Source organism: Sarcophilus harrisii, chromosome 3 (genome assembly GCF_902635505.1).
Source record: "Sarcophilus harrisii chromosome 3, mSarHar1.11, whole genome shotgun sequence".
NCBI lineage: Eukaryota > Metazoa > Chordata > Mammalia > Dasyuromorphia > Dasyuridae > Sarcophilus > Sarcophilus harrisii.
The window spans coordinates 319,433,576-319,441,222 of record NC_045428.1 but is presented as its reverse complement, the minus strand read 5'-3'; positions in this window follow the sequence as shown (position 1 = coordinate 319,441,222).

Sequence of the window (7,647 nt, the reverse complement as noted above, 5' to 3'; positions counted from 1 at the left end):
AGATACGAGTGGGAGGGGTTTGGTGGCTCACCGGAAGGTGGAGCGTGTGGACTACAGCTCCCGACGTTCAAAGTGGCGAGCACAACGCAGCGCATGTCGGCCTTTGTAGTTCGCTCCATGCGAGTCACATCCCGGGAGTTGTAGTGTGAGCCTGCGGGCAGTGCGATGGGAAGCGGGTGCATTGTCCCGCTCGACAGTCCGCGCCTGGGTCTCCAGGGCACCGGACCCTCGAAAGCTGAGACGGCCGGCGAGGCATCCCGGAAGCTAAGGGCTGGCCGAAGGTTAAAGTAAGCTGTCTCAGCTAAATCCAAGGACTGATGCAGGGTTTGCCTTTTTCAGTAGGTTGTTCCCCAGCCCAGCTCCCAACACGTGCGTTGCACATCCATCCCCCGGGATGCGCCGGCGAGCGGACCTCACTCCACCGTCCTTTTTCTCCAAGCGGGAGATCAAGTACTCGTAAGTGACTTACCCAAGGTCACGCAGGCAACGCTCACGTCTGGTTCTGGAACCCCGAACCCTTCGGAACCCTCGGAGCCTGCAGCCACCGTGAGCTGGGGACCTGTCTCTGCGTCTCTTTCCCAGCTTTGCCTCGTTCACTGTGCCCTTAAATTTGGCAGTGGGGGCGTGGCCTGGGGGGTGGTGCAAAGCCCTCTCTGGTGAGGGGCTCCGGGCGACTCCTGCGTAGCTGTGTGACCTTGGGCGAGTCCAATAACTGCTTTATAAGATAGGCGGGACAAGTGTTGGGTCAGTCTTCAGAATTAGGAAAACACTTTTTCAGAAAACCACACTGAAAATTAAGCTGTGGTTTTTATTGGTCAGAAGAGGAGTAATTCAGTTTTTTGGAGCACAGAAATTAAGCTGAATAAATAGTACTTCGTTCTCTTTCCTGTTAATTCTCCTAAAAGTAGGTCTCCAGCACAGATCCTTTTGTTTGACTGTGTAACACGTTGTAAGATAAATTTAGAAAATGGAAATAAGGGGGTTGCTATTAAGAGAGGAGAATATAGTTCGAGAGTTTGGGAAAGGGAGTTTGTAAGGGATCTAGAACCAAAAGGAGGTTATATATTGATAGCCTAGAATTGCATTCATAAAAGTATGAGAACTGTTTCATATACGTGTAACAGGACTTTGGAGGATGCTCTCAATTTGCATTTTGGCATTCTTACCGCTGTGCAAAAAAAATGAAAATGTTTGTCTTCTAAGACCAAGAACAAGTGTCTAGTAAAAAATGCAAATCATATGTAACAGTAAAGCTTTCCAACAAAATACTTCTGCTCCAGAATACACAATGTAAAGAGTCAGAGTTTATTCTTTAAGGGATGAAGAAAAATCTTCAGAGAAGATTTTAAGCAATTAAACTAAGGAAAAGGGCAAAGGAAGTAATAAAGAGGATTTAGTATAGGCTCAGTTGCTGAGAGTGTGGGATGAGGGCAGAAAGGAAAATCAACTAATTCTTTTTTTTAATCCTTAAAATCTTCCCCCCCTTTTTATAATACTTAATAAATATTGAATAAAATAAATATTCATAGAGACACATTAGGACAGAAATGGAATATTATTGCTTTTCTTTTTAATATGTAATAATTCAATGTATTTTTATAGCTGCCCTTCTTGTCTGATTCCTTCTATTCTCTTCCAGACAATTTTGCAGAAGAGAATATAATTTTCTAGAAAGCTATTTCCACCAATCTACTGTATTTTTGTAACAGATTTGCTGACCCCATCGTTTATTAAGGCCACATAAGCAGTCCTCTAACCTTCTTTATCTTTGCATGACAAACTACTGAATGAGCCATTTGGACTGTAGCCAAAAGTGTGTGAGGCAACAATCTAGAAGCCAATTTTTCTGTGTGGACAAAAAAGCCAAGTCCTAACAAAGTAATCAGAATAAATTTGAAATACTGAAGGTCTTTCCAGTAGGAAGAAAGTCGGAAAGGAAGTATTTGCCATCTGGGAAAGAGACTTAGTTTATTGCTCCCAAAGTAATACTGCAGTCATCAAAGAGTTCATAGATAAGGAAAGTTATTATTGGTCCCAGGTTATCACTGTTCAGAATGCCAGGGGGTAAAGGCTTTAAAATGATGGTGCTGAAACTGGATTCTGCTCAATACCAAATTAAAAGAAAATCATTCTTTGAGTTATTAAAAAAGAGAAAAGACTTCAAAAATAAAGCAGGGCTAAGCATCTGTAAGTGATGCTTAAGACAAAAGGATCAAGGAAATAGGCAGATGTGACCTTAAGGTCCTTTATTGTAGGTAACCTAGGGGTGCTAGAATACAGTGGGGAAAAAAAAGAAAAAGAAGAGTGTTAACCATAAGAAGCACAGTGTATAAAGGAAAAGCCCTACAGCTTTCTGAACAAGAATGGGTCCTAATCATTAAGCTTTTTAGTGTGAGTCTTATTTACAAACTGATGATAAAACTTTTCATGTAATAAATTAAAAAAAAAAAAAAAGCCTACCTGCCTTTCATCTGCCAAACTTTTGCATAAGAGTAATGAAAAAAATTATTTTTGCCTTTTTCCATTTCCCATTTTTTGTCATGATTTATTCAGATCAAGCAGTAGCTATTGCAAGTATATGCAGTGTCTTCATACTTTTATTTCAATTAGATACTAATTAAGTAAATGATCTGACCATACAATATGAGCAATTTCCATGTTATTTCCACATTAATAACAAATTGTTTCCTTTCTTTTAAAGTACATTTTCCTTTTTTTTTTTTTTTTTTTTAAATTATATCCTGTTGGGTCCTGTGTATAGTGTACACTATTTAGCGCCTGATTCTCTTCAGGAATAAAGTATTCATAATCTGCAGAAACCTTTGGCCTCTTGTTTCTCACAGCAGACTCATATTTTCCAGCCTTTTTTGACTATCTTTCCTATTTTCATTTTGAAGTCACTACATATCCAGGTATATGTTCTCATAAAGTACCTTTCACACTTTCTCTACATTTTTTTTTCAAATCTATCTACAAGCATTTATTCAAAATAACCCTTGGCCGCAAGGAGCTTACATTCAATCGGGGAATTACTGTTGGACATTATTCCTGTCACAGAATTGGGTATGAGTTTTAGAAATTTTTTTTTATTGTACTTTACTGACTCAAACTTTTTTTTTTGGTAATAACAATAAATATAGTAGGATCATGTATTCCCCATACCTTTCAATCAATTATGTGACTGCAAAGATGTGGTCTGTTGTAGAAAACTGTCTACAAGAGCCATGTCTTCCCTTCTTATATTTTCATCAAGGACACTCTGCATATGTACATGTTAATCTTACAGAGATGAACACATAACTATATAGATCAGTTGTTGCTAATGTTCTCTCAATCACCATTTTTGGGTGATGATACTCTTAACACATCATCAATGAATTCTGCAGGAGAAGTAGCATGAAGACTGTTATCAGAGAGATATATTAGCAGAAAGAAGGGGCTAATCACAAAGGAAAAGTATCAAGAGAAATGAAGGAAGGCCCCTGGCCCTATTACTGAGTTCCTTGGAGGGGAGGGGGTGTTGTTTATGGAAGGATGTGAAAGAAAATTAAGTCAGGTTGCAATCTTCAACAGTGAAGAGAATACCCACACTAATAAGATGGAAGTCTATTAAAGGATTGAAATGTTGAAGAAATACCCTCCATGGTTTCTTCCAATCATTTCATTTACTTCTTTAAAATATATTGAAAATCATCAGTTCCAGTTGTTGATGAGTAATGAAGAGAGTCATCTATACCCAGTGAGAGGACTATGGGAAGTGAGTGTGGACCACAACATAGCATTTTCACTCTTTCTGTTATTGTTTGCTTGCATTTTTATTTTCCTTCTCAGGTTTGTTTTTTTCTTTCTAGATCCGATATTTCTTGTGCAGCATGATAACTATATAAATATATATACATATATTGGATTTAACATATTTTAACATGTATTGAACTACCTGCTATCTAGGGGAGGGAAGGGACAGAGGGGAAAATTTGGAACAGAAGGTTTTGCAAAGGTTGATATTGAAAAAATTACCCATGCATATGTTTTGTAAATAAAAAGCTATAATAAAAAAAAAAAGAAATATATTGAAAATCAGTCCCTCAGTGTTTTGAAAAATATATTAAGTCCAATACAGATTTTTTAGTGTATAATTTGTCTGGTTCGGCTATTCTTTTTTTTTTTTTTAATTAAATTTTCTTTTTTTTCAATTAACAAAAATCTATTCTCTTCCTCCCAACTCCCCTCTCCCACTAAAAACAAAACAAAGCAAATCTTTATAACAAATATGCATAGTCAAGCAAAACAAATTCCTGCCTTGGTCATGTCTAAAAAATATGTCTCATTGTGCACCCTGAGTCTATCACCTCTCAGTCAAGAGATGGGTAGCATGTTTCATAATGGGTTCTCTGGAATCATGGTTGGTTATCATGATGATCAGAGTTCTTAAGTTTTTCAGTTGTTTGCCTTTACAATATTATTGTTTCTGTCTACTCACTTCACTATGTATCAGTTCATATATGTCTTCCTAGCTTGCTCAATTTCATCATTTCTTTGTTTAAAAATAGATAAACATTTAATAGTCATATTTAAAATTCAACTTAAGTCTTAAATTCAATTTAAATATTATCAAATTGTCTTTAATTTTATGGTCACAAATTTTGAAGTTAGACTACAACACATAGATAGATACCTTTAGAGACTTTACAAGCAAAGAACTGACGTGAACAAATTCTGTTTACTTGCACTAGGGACTTGGGGATGCTTCACTAGGTCAGGCCATTAACAAATAATTTTAGTTCCTCATTAAATACTGCTTTTAATGAAAACTTCAAAGCACTAAGTGGATGACATCTGATTAATATGCATGTATTCATGGAAACACCACCAGTAATCACCCTGAAGCACAAAGAAAGAAATCCATGCTTAAGGGGTTAATGAGATGCCTGGTCTTGATTATCACCGTCTACATTTTTCTATATCATTTTTTATAATAAATTCTCTTTAACAAATTCTCTGTAATTTATATCAAATGTTGGCAGATAAGTTGCTATTATCTCTATAATGGTCTTTTTACTTATGCTAATGAACAATTAAAGATGAGATGACTGGATAGTTGGTGAAATTATTTTCTTGGGGTTTATGTTGAAGTTAATTACCATTTCTTTATTTTCTAGTCCAAGGAGAGTTTTTGAACCATTCTTTTTGTTTAATTTCAACATTTCTTTGTCTTGTGATTTTGTTAATCATTAGCCCATTAGAAACAATGTGGTCCAGCTCTTCCAAGCATGTCACTTTGTCATAGAATAAAGATCTTATCGTAGAGATAACTGTGAGATTAAAAATCTTAGTTATTGTTTATAGACCTCTACAACAATACGGCCACTCCATCACTATCTCTGAGTAAAGAAGCCAAACAGGACTGAGGGCTATTTAAATTTTTTTCCCTTTATTTCTAATCATGGAGATGGTTGTCATTTTAAAAATACCTATTGAGGATTACTTTTGGTGCTCATCATAGACATTAAACAACAGATTCTTTGGGACTATACGCAAAGGTTTCCAGAATGGAAGACTCTGCCAGAACTTATGCTTCTCACTGACATAATCTTCCTGATCTCAGGTTCTTTTTCGTGACACAGTGAAATCCTGTAATAAGATTTTGTAGAAACCTAACAATTCATACAAGAAAAATTAAGTAGATGGGAAAATGTTCATTTTTCCAGATAATAATGTAGTTGGAAGACAATTCTCATTGAATCAACATGTTAATATGTACATATAAAGAAATAAAGATGTAGTAGGCAGAGAGGGAAGAAATATATGTTTAAGAAGTGATAGTTTCCTGTGGGAGAATATGAACATGAGTTAATAACAAAACCCAGCATAAAGTGTTTTACTTGTCTTAACTGATTTGATCCTTACAATCATGTGAAATGGATACTATTAATGTCCCTATTTTCAGTATGAGGAAACTGAGGCACATAAGGGTTAAGTGACTTGCCCATGATCACATAGCTAGTCAGAGTCTAATGTCAAAGTTGAACTCTGGTGTTCCTGACTCCAAGTCCAGCATTCTTTTGCACTGCCCACCAGACAGAATGAAAAGGTGTGGAAGAGTTACATTGTCTGCATTGACAGAACTGGCTGTAGATTTGATTTAGGATCCACTGACGTTCTGAAGGTACATTTAAAGAAAAAATCTGCCAGTTTTACATTTTTATGTTTATTTTAATAGAGATGGGAATTGAGAGGTACTTACTTGGAAAAAGGCTACAAATGTGGCTACATCAAAATAAAATACAAAAAATGAACAGAGACTGAATCCCCAGGATAGTACAACACATTCATAACAGACTTTGCATTGTGAAAATCCTTACTTCCAACAAATCTCCCACATTGCCCAGTATTTAGCTTAAACCTTTGCCTCCTCAGTGAAATCTTAGATGATTGATATGAGTAATCTTTCCTTTCCCTTGAACTCTTGTTACTACTCTTAATGTAACAGTTCTACTATTCATTCAACATTTAACAATTGCTACTTTGTATTAAGATTTGTGAAACGCTATCTTATTAGATAAGGAAGGGGAAGCACCATATCTTAAGATTAGAATTACAGGATTTAGAACTGGAAGAGATCTATCACTTGCTCCAACCCCTTCATTTTTATACTTGCCCAAAGTAGTACAGAGGATGAGAAACCAGATCTACTAATCTCAAATCCAGAATTCTTTCTACCATGCCACACTTATTCTAATAAAATAAAATCTGAGTGTTAACAAGTATACCATTACTGTGATCAATGGGATGACAAAAAATGAATTCAGTAAGCTGAAATTTAGTTCTTTAAATTCTGTTTATGTTATATGCTAAAACATTCTGACTTCTACTTTTTCCAGAACTTTAACAGTTGTTCACAGGATTCAAGATTAACTGAGGAAGAGGGCACTGATCTGTTTAAAAATAAGATTATTATTTATTTTTAGATTGGCTAGATTTTCTCTTATATCCTTCTTACTTGTATCCGCTCTTTGAATAGCCCTTGTAAGGAAAAAAAAAAAGCACAACACAACAAAAACATTGCCTTAAGAAAAAACGAAAGGAAAAAATTCAACAAAAACCAAACATTGAAAAATTCTGACATGTGCAGACTTTGACTCCATAGAGTGGCATGCTTTCTTCATGCATATCTGAAAATGTACTTCAGTCTTATTTAAAGTTACAATGGCTCCAGAATTATCATCTGTTCAGTTTTTTTTTTCTTTGAATAGACCAGAAATCAAGATTGCTGTCTGCTTAATTTCTCTCCTGAAGTCCATTCTCACATTACCAGCTACCTGCTGAATTCCTGCAGCTGAATATTCTATAATCATTTCTAACTCTACATGTATAAAACAGAACTCAACATCTTTCTCTTAAGCTCCCCTCTTTCTCATTTTCCTAGTTTTGTTGAGGACACAATTATCCTTTCTGTCACTTAAGTTTGCAGCCTTTAGAGTTGTTCTTATGTAATAACTCCTATCTAGAATCAGTTGCTGTCTTTTTGACACTTTCTTCATGACTTTTCTTAGGTGTGTCCTTTTTTTATATCACATAATACCTCTTGGGTGGATTATTACTGTAGTTTTCCATTTAGTTTCCCTCTACACAATTGCTAGATTTGAT